At 47.4% G+C, this 22123-nt stretch overlaps 1 pseudogene; it reads left to right on the forward strand.

The window, feature by feature from the left end:
* Positions 1-1201: 1201 nt before the first annotated feature.
* Positions 1202-22123, forward strand: part of LOC125164802 (creatine kinase B-type-like) — a 49159-nt pseudogene continuing 28237 nt past the window's right edge.

A 22123-nucleotide genomic window follows, 5' to 3' on the forward strand; every position in this document is an offset into this window, starting at 1 on the left:
TGAGTGACCTTTGCCCTGGAACAGGAATCGGAAGGCCCGGTCGATCTGGAGCTGCCAGTCACAGATCTTTATCTGGCAGGGGAGCAGCTTCCGAGCTGACTCTAAGTCTGTCTCCTCCCGTGCAGTGTGGGGGCTGCGGCTCAGCCCGAGGGACTAGCCCTCCAGAAGCTGCACCTGCAGACAGACCCATCTTCTCAGCCAGTTGGAAAACAATTTCCCCTGCCCCTCTTCCAACTCTGGACCCTTCCAGACTCTGGACCCTTGAGTCTCTTTGCCCAGCTCCAAGGCCTTGCTGAGATCTTGTTCACAGCCTGCAGGAAAAGAGATGGGAGCATTTACTTAATCCCACTGAGATGTAATGTTCATTTAAATGGATTCTAATCTTATTCCCCAATAAAGGACAGAACTTGGATTTGTACCCAAGTCCAGCAGATTCCAAGTGTTGCCCTACCTCCTGTTATCATGCTGCCTCCCACGATCACCTTGACTCTCCCACGGGCATGGTGACCATAAATTAAAAAAAAAGAATAAACTAAGTTCCTCCTTCTGAGGAGGAAGAGGGCCCTTGGCAGAAGAAGTGGGGCAAGTTTTAAGCTGACTTCTATCAGAAACACAGCACAATGGTCATCACGTCAGTCAGAGCAATGCCCCACACCACCCAGGTAGAGTGCAGGTCCCTCCATGGCTGAAGGCTTCTCTGCAGAACCCATTATCATAGCCCCTCCACGCTGTCAACACAACCCTTTTGCCCCGTAAAGATGCAGCTTCAGGGGCGCCTCAGTCGGTTAAGCATCTGACTTCTGCTCAGGTCATGATCTCACAGTTAGTGGGTTCGAGACCCACTCCGGGTTCTGTGCTGACAGCTTAGAGACTGCTTCGGATTCTCTCTCTCCCTCTCCCTCTCTCTCTGTCCCTCCCCTGCTCACTCACGGATGCTCTTTCTCTCTGTCTCTCTGTCTCTCTCTCAAAAATAAATAAACATTTTTTTAAAAAGGTGCAGTTTCAGTGAGAAGTGAGAGGATTCATTTTTGGAAATACCAGATAAAAGCCGTGCTGTATAGTTAACAGTAAACCTATTGGAACTATGTACGAACCCCCAACATGCACACAGTGGAGTCCCAAACCCTTAGATACTTCACTTTCAGGTTCTTCTTGCACTCTCCATTTCCCAGGCTTATTTTTCCGGGGCTTTGCAATGAGCATGCACCAGAGAACTGAAGTCTCTACCTCGAGGAAGGTACTTTTTGCTTACATGGGCATAGGCAGCTTCCAGGTAAGGCTGTAACCTCTGTAGTACTCAGCCAATGAGGAATCAGGGGAGGGACTTCACACTAGGAGATAAATTGCCTGCTGTCACTGCCACACCTGCTCTTGCAAGAACGTTGGTTAAAGCCTTGCTTCTCTGTGCTCTGAGTCTCCACGACCCTCCTTTGATTGGGTCAGCAGGCTTATTTCTCACAGCTTGCCACAAAATAAAGTTGGGATCCTTTCCTTACACACCCACCCCCCCCACCCCCACCCCTCGGGCTCACTTAAAGGGAGCCCTAGTGCCAAAGACCAGTGTGTTCCAGCCTCACACAGGTCTGCACCTGGACTCCCAGCCCTGGTACTTAGTGATAATACAACCTTGACCAGGATTATGAGCCTCAGTTAGATAAGATGGGCTGATAAGGGCTGAAGGGACACATAAGTGATATAGGGCCCTTATGAGGATTGAATTAGTTAACATTTATAAAGCACTTAATACGACACGTGGCATTCGAAAATGTGTTCTGTGTTTGTTAAACACACAAAGCACTTTATGTAGGGAGCCGAGGGCAGGCCACCCCAAGATGGGCCACTTTGGCATGAAGATTATTTTGAATTAAAAAACAATCAAACCCAGCAGATTCAGGGAAAGCTCTTTACCACCCCCCCACCCCCCCCCCCACCCCACCCCCCCCCACCCCCCCCCCCCCCCGCCAACTGCCTAAAAATAATTTAGATCGAGAACCTACTCCGGGAAGAGAGTTATCTCCATAGATAACTATAGTACGATATGAACTAGGTGTGGAAGACACAGATGAGCTAGCAAGTCCTATTAGATCAAAGTCTTCTGGGGGCGCCTGGGTGGCTCAGTCAGTTGAGTGTCTGACTTTGGCTCAGGCCATGATCTCGAAGTTCGTGAGTTCAGGCCCCGCGACCAGCTCTGTGCTGACAGCTCAGAGCCTGGAGCCTGCTTCGAATTCTGTGTCTCCTCCTCTCTCTGCCCCTTCCCCACTCATGCTCTGTCTCTCTCTGTCTCTCAAAAATGAATAAATGTTAAAAAAAATTAAAAAAAAAAAAAGTCTTCTGTGTCCCATTGTTTCTGTATGGCCCAGCAAACATTTGTTTACCAAACACTCTTTTTCATCTTCCTGTGAGGTGCATTGCTTCCCATTGAAGTCCCAGGCCTCTACCCTCTTCTCTTTAGTTCAGAATGACATGTATACCTCATTCTGCCTGTCTTTGGAATTTCCATGTCTATGTGGGTTCCTCGTATGTGCACTATTAAATTCGATTATGTGCACTATTAAATTCGACTTCTCCTGTTACTCTGTCTCATGTCAATTTGATTCCAGCCAGAAAGTCCATTGCGGAGACAGAAAATTTTCACCCTCCCATCAGCGTCTAGAAAAGTACTACACATATTATGTACCTAATGTGAAAAGATAGATCTTTTTTTTTTTTTTTTAATTTTTTTTCAACGTTTTTTATTTCATTTTTGGGACAGAGAGAGACAGAGCATGAACGGGGGAGGGGCAGAGAGAGAGGGAGACACAGAATCGGAAACAGGCTCCAGGCTCTGAGCCATCAGCCCAGAGCCTGACGCGGGGCTCGAACCCACGGACCGCGAGATCGTGACCTGGCTGAAGTCAGACGCTTAACCGACTGCACCACCCAGGCGCCCCTGAAAAGATAGATCTTAAAAGGTAAAAATCATGCCTCTCATACAAATATAAAATGAAAACACATCAAAGATTTTATTGAATTCATTAATAAGGGAGCCAGTTCAAAGTAGAGTTCCAAAAAACACACATAGAAGCACCTGGGTGGCTCAGTCGGTTGAGCGTCCGACTTTGGCTCAGGTCATGATCTTGTCATTCGTGAGTCCAAGTCCCGCGTCAGGCTCTGTGCTGACAGCTCAAAGTCTGGAGCCTGCTTCGGATTCTGTGTGTCCCTCTGTCTCTGTCCCTCCTCCACATGTACTCTCTCGCTCTCTTAAAAGGAAATAAACATTAATTTTTTTTATTTTAAATTAAAAAAAAAAACCACATATATAGTGTTAAAAAACAAAACTCAACTGAGTACATTTTAGAGAACTTACTGGCTTTATTCAACAATTGATGCGTCAGGCAGCATCCAGTCTAGCAGACAGGAGGGAGCTCCAAGGAGTTGTACGAAATGAAAGACCATTATGGGCAGAAAGGAGTGCAACAAGGAAATGGTACTAAACAAAAGTGAATTGTTTATTGCAAGGTTACTTTCCTTTAGGGCCTGGCTGGGGTCTGTCAGGCGGGCTACCTCACTAATGCTGATCAGAAGATTCCACACTGACTGGTTTAAGATTCTATTTCTGGGAGAGCTGAAATAGTAATTAAGTCGAGCCTCGGTTTGTTGATGTGGGACTTAGCATTAGTGACTGTATTAGGGACTTAGCATTAGTTGTCTTGTTTTTAACAATAGGGAATAAAGAATGCTAAAACTAATTCACAAGTAGTTGCACAACAGGTCTGCTCACTGTGCCCGTTTGTCTCTTCAGGTTCCCTCTGTGCTCATTTGTTTTGAAATCACTGAAGAGGGACAATTATGTGAGAAGGCAGATCCTAGAAGTTCAGGACAGCGCGGAAACTTTCTTGTGTATTTGATTTAATGGTTTTGGCCTTCAGTACACAGCGGGGATTCTAAACTGCAAGCCAGCTGCCCTGAACTCACATCGCCGTGAACTAAAATAAACTCCTCAAATGACAGGCCTCAAAGAAGAGGTCTGGGCTGGGCCTATGGGCAAGCAGAGGTTCTCCAAGTAAGAGAACTGCTTCGAGAAAGAGAAACGGCAAAGGAAGAGATGAGCAGGGAACGGGGCCCCGGGCTGATGGCCACAACCGTGGGGTGCTTATAGCTCCTGTTTTGAGAAACTTGGATACATCCATACTAGGGAACTAGTGTTGAAAAAACAAACAATTCCAGGCTGACGTTCTTTGGCTGCCACCGATTCTTCTTCCTGCCTTCCAGACAAATCTTGAGATTCCCAGTTGCTGTTCCAAGCCAAACCAGGCACTCCCCAAATCCAGATTCTAATAGACGCTGATACAATGGGGGGGGGGAAAGTGTCCAAGTGCTTTGAACCGCCATGCATTCATGTATAATCTGCTTTGATAGATATTGAAAGTTGGTATAGTTTCTGCCTCTAAGAAGGTATTAAACAATGGAGCTTTGAATAATGACATGTTCATCACTTTCTGTGGTGATAAAACTTCCAGATGATCCTATGGTTGAAATACTGCCATAGCATTAACAAAAACTAGCAAAAATTTGCGTTTCTCTGGACATTTGCCCGGGATGAATTGAAGATGAAAATTATTGTCCCTGAATGCAGTACATATAGATCCTTCTGGTATGTGTGTCATTCCTTACATGTTTGTAAGAAACACAAAAGAGGGGCGCCTGGGTGGCTCAGCCGGTTAAGCATCTGACTTCAGCTCAGGTCATGATCTCACCATTCATGGGTTCGAGCCCCGCATCAGCTCTGTGCTGACAGCTCAGAGCCTGGAGCCTGTTTCAAATTCTCTGTCTCCCTCTCTCTCTGCCCGTCCCCTGCTCACGCTCTGTCTCTCTCTCTCTCTCTCTCAAAAATAAACATTCAAAAAAAAATTTAGAAAAAAAAAGAAGCAGCAGCATATTGGTAAATGACAATAAAGTGGCTTTTAAAATATTTATACTACCTATGTAAACTCGAAAGAATCTAGAAGAGTTTCTACGAATTTACCTTATTACAGCATTTCAAATGATACTTTGGGTAAGGTAAACCAGGGAAGCCAAGGTTTGGCAACATAAAAATCATGCCCACCCATGTGAAGGAGCTGTTTTCATGAAATGGAAACTGTCAGTGTAACTATTTCCGTATTGTTTTGGTAATAGATGAAAAGAAATGATGTATTGAAGTATAGACGTGTTCTCTCCCTCAGACCAATTGCAACTCCCCCCAAATTATCCCTGGCCTCACCCCTAGATCCTTATCGCTCAAAACATGATAGGTAATCATCTGGTCTCTGCGGGCACTGTAGCAGGCTGAGAAGGCCTCGAGGCAGAGAGACAGAAAATGCATGCCCCTCCCAAGAATGCCCAGAAATAATCAGTGATCATGCTATCAGCAGCCATGATACTCTTACTTGAAAAACTAGACCATGTGAGCTTCTCCGTGTGCCTGCAGTTGATTGCATTATCTTATTGGAAGTCCTGACCAGTTGAAGGATCCTCTAGCAACATAAGAAGCGTTTAAACAAAACTCACATAAACCAAGTTTGAAATTACACCCCAACCTACATGCTGTAAAAATTTAGAAAATTACAGCAATCCTTCAGAATATGCTCTCGCCCTTTCAGAAACGGCAGCACTTTGCTCTGTGGGCCTGGGTGTAGACAACCAAGCTAAAGAAGGCCAAGGCCTTTTCCCGTTGAGGAGATCTTTGTGCTGTGACAGACTGAGCACAGGGCAGAGGATTACAATCGGGTTACACCAAGCCTCTGACAGAAACTGCCTGTCACCCAATACCAGGAATGCCTGATCAAGGCTCAAAGACAGGGACAAAAGAAGAGTGGAAAAGAAAGGAAAATAAAGATCAGTTCCCAGTGTAGTACGGTAAAAAGAGTAAAACAGTACAGAACCTGGCATGCGGCAGGCCATCCACAGCTCTCTCGGCCACTCCCCCCACGCCTCCAGCCCCGGGTGGCCACAGAAGAGACCAGATCTATTTGTTGAGAAGGCCATTTCACAAAGCAACAGATGATCGTAGAATGCCGTTATGATTTCCAAGGCTGCAAGGATTTCCCAGAAGAATGGAAACAGTGCTTGAATTACCTCAAAATGGCTTTTGACAGTAATAGAAGTTCTCAACCCGAGTTGTCTTAAGTTTACGTAAGGCTTAGGAGAGGATAAAGTAAAGCAGAATCTAGAGACTGGTAAGGAGAACGAGAAATCCTCATTCTTGACAACTCCTGGCACATGCAACCCTCCTCTCTCTCTCTCTCTCTCTCTCTCTCTCTCACACACACATACACACCCCCTCACACAGGTATACTCACATACACAAACACACTGTGCTTTCACACACTCACCCACACACCCACACTCCTATGCATTCACAAGCACTAAAAACACCCATGCACACATTCAAAACACACACACGCACACTCATACATACCCATGCATACCCACATATCTTACACGCATATCCCAAAAGGGGATTTGTGGAGTTTTTGAAGTTTATTTATTATTTTCAGAGAGCAAGAGAGAGAGAATGTGTGTGCGTGTGCACATGAGCAGGGAAGGGGCAGAGAGACAGAGACAGAGAATCCCAAGCATGCTCCATGTTCTGTGCTAAGCCCGACGTGGGACTCGATCCAATGACCCTGGGATCATGACCTAAGCCGAAACTAAGAGTCAGACGCTCAACTGACTGAGCCACCCAGGCGCCCCAATCATTACTAATATTTTTAACTGAATAGTATGCGGGATTAAGTACTTTAAAACAGGGTCGTTGGCATGAACTGCTTGCCCTGGCCCATGGAGAGAAGCCAAGCTCCCTGTGGGCCATGCCAGAGCTGGATTCATAAACTTGCTGGAACCAGAGCTGCAAGGGGCAAGGAAGCCCCGAGCCCAGAGGGCCGAGGCACTCTGGAAGGACCCAGGGCTGCTGAGAAGGCCTTGCTGTGCCAGGGACCTCTGACATCCACCATGACCCCCAGCTCCTAATTCCAGTCAACAGACAGTAAGGTCTAAGCACTGTGCCGGGTCCTATACAGAATTGTCTCAATCTGCATAATGAAACAAGATGAGGTACATATTTTGTTCCCGTTTTTCAGATGGGAGAAACTGAGGCTCGGAGGTCAGTGATTTGCTCAAGGTCAGTACAATCCAGTCCTACTGATCAATCCCAAAGCCTTGCTCTTAGCCTTGGTCGCACATCAGAACTACCTTGTGGTCATTATAAATACCCAAGCTTAGCTCTGCCCACACACAGCGATACAGATTTAATTCGTCTCAGGGTCAGCCTGGGCACCTCAACATTTTGAAAGCTCCCCGCATGATTCTAATGCTTAGCCAAAGCGGAGAGCCACCATTAGCCAATATTTCTTAGTGAGGTCCTCACCACCCACTACCAACACCTGCAGTGACATAAACGTGTACATTTCTAGGCTTCATCCAGGATCCATGATTAAGCATCTACTTCATGTTGGTTAAGCATACATGGCTTCACATAACATCACTCGTATGAGGCAAAATGACAAAATTATTGTCATTTTACAGATAAAGAACCAGATTCGGGGGTCTTTGGGAGCTTCCCCCGTGGCTCTATCTCACTGCCCCCCAGAGAGGAAAGATCACACACCCTCTTGGGGTGGGGTCAGAGGGAATGAACCGGCTGGTGTAAGCCAAAGTGGGCACTGGTGGACCCCAGGAAGGGGTACGGAACATTTCGCAGGGGCGGGAAGGAAGACGATGCTGGAGAACATGGGGATCCTCCAGGGACAGCCCAGGGCGGATGGGGAGGCCAGAAGGGGATTTCCACAGGAGGGGTTCCTGGGGTGCCTGGAGGGAGGCAGGAGGAGAAGACAGAGGAGGGAAATCGAGGCTGAGCTGGGAGAGAACAGTGCTCTCAGTTACCAGCAGAGAGAAGTCTGGGTGGAGCCTGTGTCCCAGCTAATCACATGTCATCAGAACTACCAGCACTTGCCAGCTAACTGGCTTTGATGTACCTCTCGACAGGTGGCTCTCACATTAGGATCACCAAGGGCGATTTTTAAGTAAATACCAAGTTAACTGAGAAATCTCTTGGATTTTAGGGCACCAGCAAGACCAACTACTACCTCAGAGAACTCACTGTGATTTCTCTGCACCAAATGAAGAGAGCTTACCTCCTCTGAACCCCAAAACATAGCATTTCTCTTCCGCTTGGCCTTGAGGTTTAAATGTGACTTTGTCTCTCGTGCATTGCCCGGTTCCTTTGTTAGGCATCCTACGTGGACAGTGAAGAAATCCAGCTCGTGAATGGTGTCGAGTGATTGGACCACTTAAGAGAGCAGGTACTCTGGGTTCCCCGGCTGTCTCTCTGGGGCTTGTTAAGGCAAAAGGAAAGGGCAGCTATGCCCCTCTTGATGAGAAAACACAGAAGGTCGAAGATTAAGAAAAAGTAGTTAAAAGCAGCTCTTACTCACTTTGAAATGTAGCACTCCCGTGCTCCCACCCCCCACCCCCAGGCTGACTAGCCAAACAACAGTAATTGCAGCTCAGTGCAGCCTGTTACAACCCGCCCCCACCGATGCAGCCATCTGAGTAGACCTTAGGCCAAGGCAGTTCCTGCAGAAGAAGATACATAACAAAATAAAACAAACCCACCAGCCCCAAACAGGAAAGCCCTAGGGTAACACCATGAGGCCGGAAGGCCTGTTACTATTTCCCTCTGCTACCTTAGGAAGAGGATAAACAATTTCAAAGAAGTGTTGCCTGGTTTTCTTTCTTCCCTTTTTTTTCCCTCTATTTTCTGTCTTTATGTCTATCCTTCCTGCTTTCCCTTAGATTGTGTTTGGCTCTTGCCTTTGTTTCCAGGACACTGTGAGCAAAACGTCCTCAGAATTTCAGTCTTGGGCAGGTCCCAGGCAAACGTATCTGGGACCAGAATTCCAGACAAAGCGGCTTCATCTGCCCTTCTGTGCCCCCCACCTCCATGGGCCCCTTTCCCATTCTCTTCTCAAAGGATGCATGGACTTATCATCTCATTTCATCCATAATTTGCAATTGGGAGATTTTGAACAGCCAAACACTCAGAGCTGGGAGCTGGGACTTAAACTTGGTCCTTTTCATTCAAGAGAAGTTATATTTTGTCAAACCACTAGGGGGAGTAAATCCCAGGGTTCTCATGACTCCAAGGATTCGACAGCCTTGAAGGAAGCTGGAGCTTCCTTACAGCTTCCTCCTCCGGCTTTCCAGAGATTCCTAAGAATGCACATCAGCAAACTGGAAAAGTCAGCTCACAAAAACTGTTTGACAGAGTCATTTCTAAGCAATGCCCTAACAAATGTTTGTCAGGTTTTCAGAGATCAACATACTGACCGTTTCCAGCAAGAGCCCTGTGACCCTCCAAAGCTTCAACAGGCACAAACCCCACAAGTGCTTAAATGTAAAAATACCAGGACTTAACCCTGACCCACTCAAAACTGAACGCAATCCAGACATAGATGGTGCCCCTAAAGCCTTACATTCCATCAAGAAAGGATCCAAAACGGGTCATTTCACATTTAGCATCCCTGTGGGAGACTGTAGTCAGGAGTGAGACACGAGAAAGGACACATGAAGTCCCATTTGGTGGATACAACAGCCAAGGAGGGATCCAAAGAGTCAAATACCACATCTTGCACTTTGATTCGATCCCTTGATGCACCTCTGGCCTCTCGAGGGGGTGGTAAAATTCTGGAATACTCCATAAAATACTTAAATACGTTCTTTGCAAAGGAGTAGGTCAGAAAGCTGGGCAGACTCTGGAGAGATTCTCATGATCAGGCAAACGGTTTGGTAAAACATCAGAGAAGAGGGCCTTCACCCACCCACACCTGGAGTGAGGGCCCTGCTTTGCAGTGGCAGAGAAAAACCTAAAGCAAGGGAAGAAGGAATCTGAAGATATTCCCAAGAATACATGTAAGTAGTATTCATTCATTCATTCATTCATTCGTTATCAAATATGTTGAGCACCTGTCACCTGCCAAGCTCTGTGCTAAAGACAGGCTCATGGGATCAAGCCCCACCTAAGGCTCTATCCGAGCGTGAAACCTGCTTGGGATTCTCTCTCCCTCTCCCTCTCTCTCTCTCTCTCTCTCTCTCTGTCTCTGTGTCTCTGTCTCTCTACCCCTATGTCCCTCTCCCCCACTCATGCTCTCTCTCTAAAAAAATAACAATAAATAAATAAAAATACTTAAAAAAAGAGATCACTCTGACTTCAGTGCGGACTGATGGAGAAGAATCGCTAGCATAGACATAAAAGGATTTGTTAGGAAGGTGTATTGTGGTCTAAGCAGGAGAAAATGGCACCTGACCTAAGAGAATGTCAGTGTGGGTGGAGAAAAGTGAATGGATAAGGAAGATATTTAAAAGAACAGATCAATCGGATTTGGTGACAGATTGTGGATAGTAGCTTACTTAGCCCATGTCTCTAGAGCAACAGGGCCAGAGGCAAGACTTAAAACGCTGGTGCTTTATTTGGACGGCACAATACCAGGGCAGCAAGAGTGAAGAAAAAGGGCAGAATGATGGCAAGCAGTGTGTTTCCACCTGGGCCACTGCTTCAAACGAGCTGCAAGGAGACACGGCTAGCCACAGAGCAAGGCACCCCCAGGCAGCCACTCAGGGTATCTGCGGATAGAATGTTGGAGAAAGTGCATCTCAGGACAGTCCTCTTAAGGGAAGAAAGGAAATTTTATCTTCTTCTTTTTTTAAAAAAAATTATTTTAGAGAGAGAGCACGAGCCAGGGAGAGGAAGGGGCAGAGAGAGAGAGAGAGAGAGAGAGAGAGAGAATCTCAAGCAGGCTCCACACTCAGCATGGAGCCTGACAAGGGACTTGATCACAGGACCCTGGGATCATGACCTGAGCCAAAATCAAGAGTTAGATGCTCAACCGACTGAGCCACCCAGGTGCCCCTGGAAAACTTATCTTCTATCTCCTGTCTCCCCTTGGTCAAAGTTTAACCTGTGGCAGTTTTAAAACATATCTCCAAATTCCTTGATATTTCTTTCATCATGAAGTAGGGGACTTGTGAATCTGGACCGACCTTAATAATGCACTCGTAGCCTGGAGAAGGCAGCAGAGATGAGGCTGTGTGACTTCCAAGGCTGGGTGGTCAAAGGCCCTGCGGCTGCAGCCTTGCTCACTAAGCACTGTGCTCAGAGACTTCGGCAGCCGTGTTAGAAGTCAGATTCCCTAAGGCCGCCATGCTGGGATGGAGCCCAATGTGTGAGGTTGTACGTGACAGCTCCACCCACGGGCCCAGGCACCAGCCGGCACGAACTGCCAGGCCTTGCGCAGAAAGATTCTTGCAGGTGATTCTAGTGCACGATCATAGAGTCGCTCCCAGCCAATGCTGTCTACCCCGCCGCAGCCGCAGACCTCGAGGGGCAGAGACAAGCCAGACCTACGGTGGCCTGCTGGCCCAAATAACCCATGAGCCTACTTAAACGGTTGTTTTAAGCCCCCAAACTTTGAAGTAGGCACTGGAACAACCTCATTACAAGTTAATGACTCCACCTTCCAGGATACACCATTTGCCCCTTGGACACCAGCCCATGCACTGTGGTGTGGCACTTCAGGCAGGACCCAGGGACACCAGGAGTATGGCTGGCAGTTCTCAGGTGGCAGATACCCCACGGGGAGTCGGTCCATCACAGCAGAGGATGCAGGAGCGAGATGAGGTCAAGAACATCGGGCATGGCACACTAGGTATGTCTGATAAAGGGGTAAAGGTAGGGGGAAGCAGGAATTAAGGATTCCCACGTTTCTGGTTTCTCAACTTGAGCAACCAGGTAGATTAATGACGGTGCAATTTACTGACAGAGGAATTAGATAAAAGGAGGGGGTTCAGTTTCAAGTGGCTGTTGGTCCACCATATGGCAAGAAGAGGAAGCCCAGGTCACCAAAGATGGTCAAGGTCATTGATCTTAAGACTGCAGGGCCCTAGGAAGGTTAAGGTTTGTCCCCGATTCTTCTTCCCTCTGTCATTAATATTTTCTAGGTCTTAGGTTGGGACCCTCGCCGGCCTGAGTCATTATTCCAAAATCATGTATTCCAAGAATAGTGTGTTAGAGAAGACAAAGGTGGCCCCCAAGAAAGCACATGGCATCTGCAAGAGCTTATGCAGAAACATGCCCTGTACCCCAGTGAGTTACAGCAGAGATACCATCAGATTTTTTTTAATGTGTGGGATAAATATTTTAGTTATTTTTAAATATGCTGGAATCCCTTCTCAACAAGCAACTCTCCTCTCTTTCCTCCCTCTCACCTATAACCCAAATTGAAAATGTTCTACATGTGTATGTTAGTCTGTTTCGCATTATTTAGATAATTGGTGCCTTTGACTCTTGTTCTTATCGATGTTGCTTTAGTCCATGGACTCATAAGATTCCCAGGCTTGGAGGAGATCTCAGAAAGTAATAATGTAAAACAATCATCCATGCCCACCACCTCCTATTCCTAATCATAGGGAGGCAGTGTCCTCTTCCAAAACGAGCAGTCAAGGTCAGGCATGAGACACTAGCTCTGATCTCTTCAAGGGCAGGGCCTGGGGGTCCTCTCGTCTCAGCTGGGACTCCCATGACCCACTGCCTCTTGTTCTCCCCACATGCAGATTCAGGTTTTTCCAGCCCCCAAGCCCCACCGCTAAAAATCAAGAGAGCAGTGCCCATAGCAGTAATAATATTTGATTATTAACAAAATCGTGTAAGATGTGGTGAGGAGGGGGAGGCAGGAATACAAGGGAGAATGAAGAAGGTAAGGAGAGATGAAACATTTACTGAGGCACCACATTCCTGTACTGTTCCTGGGACTTTTATTTCCATGAATCCTCACAAAACCCTGTTGGATGTGTGTGTGTGTGTGTGTGTGTATATATACATATATATATATATCCCCAATATATACATATATATGTATTGTGTATATATATATATATATATATACCAATATATACATATATATGTATTGTGTGTGTATATATATATATATATATTTTTTACATGAAGACGCTTAGATACAAAGAGATGAATTAACTTGCCCAAGATTATGCAGCTAATCAGATGCAGAGCCAGAGTCCACTTTTGCCTCCAGTCCAGGGCTCTTTGCACTATCATTTTCCTCCCAAAGGTCTCTGTATCTACACCTCCCCTCCCCTGTCACTCTTACAGAACAGAAGGCAGTTCTCTTAAGTTTGGGGGAGAGGACGCTGTGTGCACAAGAACCAATGTATCTCTCCCTGAGCGCCACCAGATGGCGCAGTGAGAGGAGAAAATCGGCTGGTTTTTATTAGCGCTTCTGGAGAGACAGACCAGCGTGGGGGAGAACAGCTGCAAGGAGAATGTCAAAACAGAGTTCTATTTAGGAAAGCGAAGCCTTCTGCCTGGCCCTGTCTCCCACCGGGATCCTTGGTTGGCTCTCCGCAGACTATAAATGAATTTGCTTCTTTCTTCCTCCCTATCCTACTGCTAACCCACATCGCTGATTCTATTTTCTCTCCATCCCTGACACAAGGGCACTGGTCCCACCCACATCAGGGAGTAGTGCGGCCTGAAGAGAGAGGGCAGCGGCCAAGCCGGGTGTGGAATCAGGGTCAGCAGTCCCTCCCCATAGCAACGGGTGGGCCATTTCCCAGCACAGCCCCTCCCACTCGCTTACCCAACGCACGTACCCACGTGCAACACTCACACCGCACGCACATGCTGATCTGAAGGACCTGTCTCAGTCTGCTTAGTTCTGGAGGCTGGAAGTCCAAGATCAAGGGGTTGGCAGGTTTATTTTCTTCTGAGGCCTGTCTCCTTGGCTTGCAGATGGCCACCTTCTCGCAGCGTCTGCACACAGCCATTTATCTGTGCGTGCATCCCTGGTGTCTCTGTGTGTGTCCTAACCTCCTGTTCTTCCAAGGACACCAGTCAGATTGGATCGGGGCCCACCTTAGCAGCTTCATTTTAATTCAGTCACCTCATGGAAGGCCCATCTCCAAATACAGTCATATTCCCTTTTTTTTTAATGTTTTATTTATTTATTTTGAGAGAAAGAGAGAGAGCAGGGGAGGGGCAGGGAGAGAGGGGTACAGAGACTCCCAAGCAGGCCCCACGCTGTCAGCGCAGAGCCCGACTCGGGACTCAAACCCACAAACCGCGAGACCATGACCTGAGCGGAAATAAAGAGTCAGACACTTAACCTACTGAGCCACCCAGGTGCCCCTGAGACAGAGAGAGAGCATGAACAGGGGAGGGTCAGAGAGAGGGAGACACAGAATCCGAAGCAGGCTCCAGGCTCTGAGCTGTCAGCACAGAGCCCGACGCGGGGCTCAAACTCACAGACCGCGAGATCATGACCTGAGCCGAAGTCGGCCACTTAACCGACTGAGCCACCCAGGTGCCCCCAACAGTCACATTCTAAGGTCCTGGGGATTAGGGCTTCAATATAGGAATTGGGGGGGAGGGGAGGACACAATTCAGTCCATAACAGAACCAATCACTTATGTTTTAAAACCCTGAGTAAAGGGCAGGATTTTTTGTTTAATTTTGGCCCCAAGATGTCCTAGGAAAAGTCATAGGTCACAATGTGCTCACGAAGTACACTTCATGAATTTCACCAATTATGTGATGTTAAGGATAAATATGGCTGAAACAACCCGAGTAATTGCAAAGTGGCCTGACCCAGGCGCTCACGTGGCAGCCTTGAGGGAGCTGGATTGGGGTCTCCAACTGAAGAACTAACTAGAACACCACCAAGTGTCCACTTCTCTCTGAAAAGCCCCATTTCCCTGATCTGTCTCTTTGGAATGCCCCCCCAACTCTAAGCACTCCTAGAGGTCACAGAACTCCCTCATTCCCTGGGGTCTTTCTACCTGGGAGGTGGTTCTTGGATGGCTACCTGGATCTCCCTAATGTACTGTTAGGCTGTTGGGGTGGCAGAATTATCCCCAGGTTGAAAGTCCAGGCCAGAGGGTCTGTTCAACCTGGGAGTACTCCAGGCCAGCCTACGTGGTGCCTCATTAAGAACGAAGTCTTAGAGAGTTAAGAAATCCCAAAGAAGGTGTCCCTTCCCAGAGGGGAAACTATAGAGGGGAGACAGAGAAAGGCCTAGTTGCAGAATAAAGAAGGCAGCTCCCATGTGACAGTAGCCAATGGGGCCTGGGCTTGGGGGTCTGGGTTTCCCTAAGCTGGGGGAGTGATTGTGTGCTCACTTTGGCAGCTATGAGTCTCTAGCCCCTGCTTTCCCCTGGACTGTCCTGCTGTCCCCTCAGAGGGGAAGCCAGCACTAGTTAACGGCCTAAGCGACTCTCAGCCCTCTCCCTATTCAGCCCTCGTGAGGGCAACTCGTCTTCCTCAAGATGTAAGTTTTCTGCATTCGAGTGTTCTATCGCTGTCAGGGAAAGTCCTGTGGTGCAGGCATCACAGCAGAGTCCAGCCTCAGAGTCAGGGTTGTGGTTTTGTCACACACGCTGCAGGCCAGGAAGGTGAATCAGTATCCAGAATAGGTGTCTGTTTTAATAAGAACAAAGTGTGCGCTTTCCATTATGGAAGTGTCTTTTGTAATCAACCTGCTACCAGGGGACTGGCTGATGACTTGGGGAATGGTGACGTTCTCCAGAAAAGTCCTGCTTCCCATCCCTGCAATGTTAGGGCTCTGTTAGCCTGGACATTTTAGTTCCCAAAGAAGGAATGTTTCCACCAGGGACTTAGCAATGGTTTCATGAAACTGGAAGTTGAGACCGCCATCTGGCCACTTTAAGTTCCTCATGCCAGTGAATCAACAGACAAAGAAGGGGATTGTCTTCTGGCTGCGTCACTTGGGGAATGGTGACGTTCTCCAGAAAAGTCCTGCTTCCCATCCCTGCAATGTTAGGGCTCTGTTAGCCTGGACATTTTAGTTCCCAAAGAAGGAATGTTTCCACCAGGGACTTAGCAATGGTTTCATGAAACTGGAAGTTGAGACCGCCATCTGGCCACTTTAAGTTCCTCATGCCAGTGAATCAACAGACAAAGAAGGGGATTGTCTTCTGGCTGCGGTGATCAATCTTGATTATCAAGGGGGGAGTTTGGGTTCCCTGGGAGTGTGTCTGGAATGCAGGAGCCTCCCTGGGGTGTCTCTTAGTACTCGCAGGCCTTGGATTGAAGTCCACAGAAAACTACGTTATCAGGACTGCTAATGGCCCTGACCTTGCAGGGATGAAGACATCATGTCTAATCAAATTTGCTATGGGCGAAGGGAATATGAAGTAATGGAGGGAGGTAGTTATAAATGCCAGCTATGACCACATGCTCAGGGGTGGAAACAAGAATAATAATCGTTATGAGCATTTCTCTTATTTTGGTATGATTGTGTGTCTATGGTAACTAGTTTTTCTTTTCCCCTCTTCTGTTCACCTACCAGCGAACATAAATGCATTCATAATTTTTAACTTTGTGTCTCACAGAGACACTATGACTCTGTGAGAGATAATTATCGCGCAAAGAGGGACAAAGGGATTCTGGGTCCCCTTTGGGAGAAAGAGTATGTTTTTGGTTGTATGAGAGACAGTTACAGTGTGACAGATGGAAGCATTCTTTTGCTACTTTCTTAATTTGGAATTAAATCTAAGTGTCATTAAGAGAATAATGATTCCATCTTGACATGCATCTGATGGGTCTGAGTAGTGCTTACTTAGTTAAGCTAGAGATATGTCCCCTTTGTGAGGAGCACTGGGTTCGTCTGGGCCACAAGGACATTTTGTGTACACGGTCCCTCGTGTGCTGGCTCTCCTTGCTGGCATGGGGCAGCAGCTGGCCCGCACCTGCCTGCTCCTGGCCAATCTCCTCACCCAGCCTCCTGACTCTGGGCCGGGTGTATGGTTCATCCTGTGATGAAGGGCACCAGATTCCACCCTAGATCGCTCCCATCGAGCATGCTGCAGGTGGGGGGAGATGAGAGGCTGACATGTCTTTCAGTCCATCCTCCTGGGTTCCAGCCCGTCCTGGGAGGGTCTATCTAGTGCTTCCTCCCTTCACAGCCATCTCCTTTCCCAACTGCCAGCCCTACTGACATCAGGCCCCGGCAACAGAAGCGACAGCCATCTAGAGACTGGATACCCAGCTCCCACACTGCACAAGGTCGGATTCCTACAAAATCCCTTTGCATATATGTTTAACTTTTGTGTCCCTCTACAATTCATATGTTGAAATCTTAACCCCTAAGGTGATGGCATTAGAAGGTGGGGCTTTGGGGGGGGGGGGGCGGGGGGTGATTAGGGCATGAGGGTGAAGCCTCATAAATGGGATTAGTAGCTTTGTAAGAGACCCCAGTGAACTTCCTCCATGTGAGGACATAGTGAAAAGTCTGTGAGCCCGGAACTAGGCCTCACCAGACACCAAATCTAGGGACGCCTTGATTTTGCATTTCCCAGCTAAAGAACTGTGAGAAATAAATTTCTGTTGTTCATAAGCTACCCAGTCTCTCCTATTCTATTATAGCAGCCCAAACTAAAACAGAAATATATATATATGCGTGTATGTGTGCATGTGTGTGTGTTTCTGCTTCTCAGATTGAATCCTGACAGACACAGAATGGAAAGACAAGAATAGAGACAAAGTGACAAAAGGGAAGGACTATGCCAGTCCTGGGATTCCTTAGCTCTCTCCTCACCCTTTCCCTGCCCGGCTCCATGTTGCAGGAGGCTGACCCACATAGGCTGTGTTTCCCGGGCTCCTCAGTCAGCTGGCTTCCAGCCTGATTTAGCCAATGGGAACCCTAATGAGAGCTGGGGGGTGGGGAGGGGGGGCAGAGGAAGAGAAAGCCAAGGAATTTCTCCATCTTGTTCTGTTCGTGCATCATGTCTGGCCCTGTCTGCATCTCTCCTCTACCTCCAGCTCCCTCCCAGCACGCTCACCATCGTTTCGCCCATCACCCAGTGACTTTGGTTCTGGGTTCTGGCTCTGGCGATGCTGTCTCCATTTTTGTCTCCAACTTGAGTGGGGTAGAGCTTCATACTGTTGCTAATCCTCAGGTGCTCCCCAGCACATTTGACTTCTCAGTCCATCCATCCCTTACGGGACCAATTGCCTGTATTGGGTTCCCACTGTGTTAGACACTCAAAGTAGTTTCTTTTTGCCTGATTGGACCCAGACTGATACCGCCCACTGGAAGTTAGAGTTCATGAATTAAAAAAAAAAAAAAATTTTAGTGTTTATTTTATTGTAGAGAGAGAGAGTGAGTGAGCAGGAGAGAAGCAGACACAGAATCTGAAGCAGGCTCCGGGCTCTGGGCTGTCGGCACAGAGCCCAATGCGGAGCTCAAACCCATGAACTGTGAGATCATGACCTGAGCCGAAGTCAGGCGCTCAACTGACTGAGCCACCCAGGCACCCCTAGAGTTCGTGAATTTAAAGTGAGAATAATCAAGGGCACCTGGGGGGCTCAGTCAGTTGATCATCCGACTCTTGATTTCGGTTCAGGTCATGGTCCCAGGGTCGTGGGACCCTTCTCTCCCTCTGCCCCTCTCCCCCCACTTACTCCCTCTCTCTCTCTCAAATAAAATTTAAAAAATAAATAAAGTAAGAACAATCAGGATGACGTGTGACTTTTCCCAGTTGCATTCAGCTCTTTTTTGGGTACAGGCACAGAGCAGACAGGGAGTCGGATTTAATTAGGGCTGGACTTTTGCCAAGAAAATCCAATGGAAGGAGAAGGAGATGATGGGGATTTTAAGGATAGCCCAAAGACCTTCGGCTGGGTTAGGAGATAAGTGAGGTCATGAAAGGGTGAACAGCAATGCAAAGACAGGAAAGTCAGTGGGTTAAAAATGAAAATACATGTGTGCTTGATTGTTTTTAGAGCCAAGGTGCTACAGGAAGTGAGCAGGAAGGATATGTAAGGATAAGCAGGGATTAGGATGCTTGAAGCCAAAACCTTGGAAGAGATGCAGATCTACCTAGGAACGTGGGAGTGAGTGACTGAGACAGGCTGGGGGACAAGATCCAAGGAAATGAGAGGAAGGGACTGAACGGTGTTGAATGGATTATCTACGTGGGTACTGAAAGCCAGTACCCAGACTCAGGATGCTAAAGGACCTGAGTCTCTCCTCTCTTGCTTGAACCTTTTGTTCTCCTCCCTTCCCCATCCACTGCCTCTCCCTCACCTTTACCCCCTGTCCGCGGTCCCTGCCAATCCTCCGTTCTCCAAGTCCCAAGGGCCCAGTAGGTGCAACAGACATTTACCAGATACAGGTGCACCTCACTTCATTGTGCTTTGCCTCATTGCACTTTGCAGATACTGCTGCTTTTTACCAATTGAAGGTTTGTGGCAACCCTATTTTGAGCAGATCTATCAGCACCATTTTCCCAACACCATATGCTCACTTTGTGTCTCTGTGTCACATTTTGGTAACTCTCACAATGTTTCAAACTTTTCCATTATTGTTATACTATCTGTTATGGCGATGTGTGATCAGTGATTATGACTCGCTGAAAGCTCAGATAATGGTTAGCATTTTTTAGCAATAAAGTATTTTTTTAATTAAGGTCATACTCTGTTTAGACACAATGCTATTCCACACTTAATACACTTCAGTGTAGTGTAAGCATAACTTTTATATGCACTGGGAAACCAAAATATCCATTTGACTTGCTTTCTTGTGATATTAGCTTTCTTGTGGTGGTCTGGACACAAACCCACAAAGTCTCTGAGGTGTGCCTGTATTTGCAGATAAAGGAAGAGGCCACAGAAGAGCATAAGGCTAGAAATAATTACAACTGAACATTCCTTAATGGGAATTTCTCAAGGACCACTTTTCCCCTTAGGTCCCGACCTTGCCAGCTGTGTTCAGGTCACCTGTCTCTATAGAAACTCTTCTCTACCTTTATTCCTCTCCAGGTTCTCTGCCCACCCCCCACCCCCAGCCCCCTTTGTTGCCAGCCTCCAGGGCAACACTCTGGAGTTCATGTGACCGAGCACACATGCAGCTGTGTGACTCTTTTGCAACACCTGTCACATGGGGGTCCCATGTTTTTCCAAAAGGTCTTTCAAGGTATTTTTCTAAAGAAAAGAGCTATCAGTCTCTGAGAAGAATTCTGCTCCTTCTCCAAAATGCATAATTGCAAGAGCCATGGGATTGTTCTAACAAAGCGACTCTATCATGTTCCTATAGCCCAAGATAAAATGACATCATGTGGGCGACGGTGTTTAAAAGCTGAATAGCACTTTTCAAATTCAAATGTAAGAGGAGAGAAATTTTATTACAATCCCACAAGCCAGACAGGTGAGGAGATGATCCAAGAACTGAAGATCCGTTTGTCTGTGGGGTCTTAGGTAAGTCAGCTTGGGGAAACTGGGTTGTGGCTAAATGCAATGCTCAGTTGAATGCGTGCTTAAATGAATGAATGAAGTGTGTGTGGGCGTATATGATATTGTGACTTATAATAAAAAGTATACAGCTGGTTGGGGCACCTGAGTGGCTCAGTCAGTTGAGCGCCTGGTTTCGGTTCAGGTGATGATCTCACGGTTTGTGAGTTCGAGCCCCGCATTGGGCTGTGTACTGACAGCTCAGAGCCTGGAGCCTGCTTGCATTCTGTGTCTCCCTCTTTCTCTGCCCCTCCCCCACTCATGCTCTGTCTCTCTCACTCCCAAAAATGAATAAATGTTAAAAAAAAAAAATTTTTTTTAAAGAAGTATACAGTTAGTCTTCGTCCCAGTTTCTGGCACAGACCTCCTAAAACCCTTGGAATTTCCAAGGCGATGAGAGCAATGGGAGCATCTTTTGTTATAACATTTGGTCTTTTGGCCTCAGTTCCTGAAATAGCTCCAGGGCCATAAAGGTGAAAGGAATGTCTTATTATTCATAACAAACCTTTTTCAGCTTCACCTGAGTTTATGTTAATGAGGTGAGCCCATAAGGATGAGAGCTGGTTGCCAGGAGAATCAACCCTGTGATTAGAGTTTTAGAACTTTCAGATACACACACACACACACACACACACACACCCTCACTGGGGAGGAAAGAGACTGGAGGTGGAATCAAAATCAATCACCAATTGTCAGTGATTGAATCAATCATCCTTACCTGATGAAGCCTCCGTAAAAACCTAAAAGAATAGGGTTCAGAGAGCTCCTCGGCGGGTGAACACGTGAAGGTGCAGGGAGAGTGGCTCCCTGGGAGAGGGTGTGGAAGGTCCTCGCCCCTGCCCACACGCCTTGCCCTGGGCATCTCCTCCATCTGGCTGCTCCCATTCCTGTTCCAGCCTTTTATAATAAATTGGCAGGCTAGTAAGTAAACTGTTCTCCTGAGTTTTGTGAGTTCTGCTCTAGAATATTAACCAAATGGGAGGTGTGATCATTGGAACCTCCTCTGTGTGGCCTCCTAGGTCAGAGGCACAGGTGACAACCTGGATTTGCAATGGGCATCTGATGGGGGAGGAAGCGGTCCCGTGAGACCGAGCATTTCCTGTGGGACCTGATGTGATTTCCAGGTAGTGTCAGAACTGAACCGAACAGGACACAGGCAGCGTTGCAGAATTGACCGGTGTGGGAATAAACCCACACATCTGGCGTGAGAGCAGAGAAAACATGGCCGGGCAGGGGTCCTTTACAGGGCAATGCAGGGAGACGTTCAGCAGGCAGTGTTTAGCCTTCTCTGTGAACATTTCAGAATTGTGGAGGAAGCCAGGCGAGGTTGGAGAAGGAATGGGAGTGAGAAAATGGATACACGTGTGCCTCTCCTTTCCTGGAAGTTGAATGTGAAAAGGAGAGACAGGGTTGTAGCCACTTAGTTCCAGCACTCCACACCACAGCCCGTGCTCCGCTCGGCAGCCCAGCCGTGTCACACACAACGTGTCTTCAGGAGACCCTAACAACGCCTTTCCAGCATACAGCACTCCATCCCAACCCTATGCGCCTAGGGCAATGCCAGCTACACAACCTTCTGAGTGAATGTTTTGGCAGGGCTTTAGGGAGAGAAATCAAAAGGACAGGTCTGCGACTACGGAAAGAAGAGGAAAGAGATGAGGCATGGACAGAACTACGGCCCCTAAATTCCGTATGTTGAAGCCCTCACCTGTATTGTGACTGTATTTGGAAACAGAGACTTCAAGGAGGTAATTAAGGTTAGATGAGGTCGTACGGGTGAGACCT

This window comes from Prionailurus viverrinus, chromosome B1 (assembly GCF_022837055.1).
Source record: "Prionailurus viverrinus isolate Anna chromosome B1, UM_Priviv_1.0, whole genome shotgun sequence".
Lineage (NCBI taxonomy): Eukaryota > Metazoa > Chordata > Mammalia > Carnivora > Felidae > Prionailurus > Prionailurus viverrinus.